This window comes from Alligator sinensis, unplaced genomic scaffold (genome assembly GCF_000455745.1).
Source record: "Alligator sinensis unplaced genomic scaffold, ASM45574v1 scaffold1317_1, whole genome shotgun sequence".
NCBI lineage: Eukaryota > Metazoa > Chordata > Crocodylia > Alligatoridae > Alligator > Alligator sinensis.
In genome coordinates this window covers 97,720-98,597 of record NW_005842766.1, presented here as the reverse complement: position 1 = coordinate 98,597, position 878 = coordinate 97,720, and positions in this window count along the sequence as shown.

Sequence of the window (878 nt, the reverse complement as noted above, 5' to 3'; positions counted from 1 at the left end):
GTGACAAAGGCCGTTATCTCTGTACAGAAACGGAAGGAAGCAGGATGAAGGGCAGGCAAAATGTCTTCCCCCAAGGTCTGCAGGAAGCCTGGGGCCGAGCACAGAATTCAAACTAGGCCTCCGGCTGGTGCTGTACCCGCACCTCCTTACAGCAGCAGACGTTGTCTTCTGCTGATGCTGCCAAAGGGAGGAAAAGCTGAAAGGGGAATATGCAGCTGTGAACAAAGGCAGCCCCCAGCACAGGCCCTGTGCTGATGCTCTTTAAGTTTTGGTGTTTCCCACCCCTCCTGTCTGCTGCGAAGGCACATCTGGAAGCAGCAAGTGATGCCCCTGTTCTGAATGAAAGGTGGGCCACAGGTGGAGCTTGATTTTTTTTAAATGTTTTTTTTTAAAAGAAATTTGTTGCGTTTCCAGCCAAATCAAGTCCAGATAAATCCATGAGTCAGTCCAGAACCATGAGTGGCCTAACAACCAGCAAACATCCTCTCTCTCCTGCCCCCGCAGCTTCAGGTATTGCCAAAGTCTTTTGGCAGGTGTCCTACCTGCAGGCCCAAGGCTGGAGGCTCGGGGTTTGGATGCCCCCAAGTTTCCCGAGCCGTCAGCCACGTGGCCGCAGGAGCACGCTAGGGAGGAGCCTCCCGTTTCCATGCAGCGGGCATTAAGCCCCAGCACCTTGGCGGGTACTAAGCCAAGCCAGAAGAACAGTTATCCCGGAGAGCTTAAGGAAAACTGCCTTCTTGGACCCAGCCAGGTGGTGGTGTTTCCCCTGCCAGGATTTCAGCGCGGCAGCCCGGGGTCTCCTCTGCGGGGTTCGAGCATGAGGCGGAGCCGGCGACCCTCGGGCGCCCTCCACCCGCTCGCTGCAGCGCGGTCCCGAG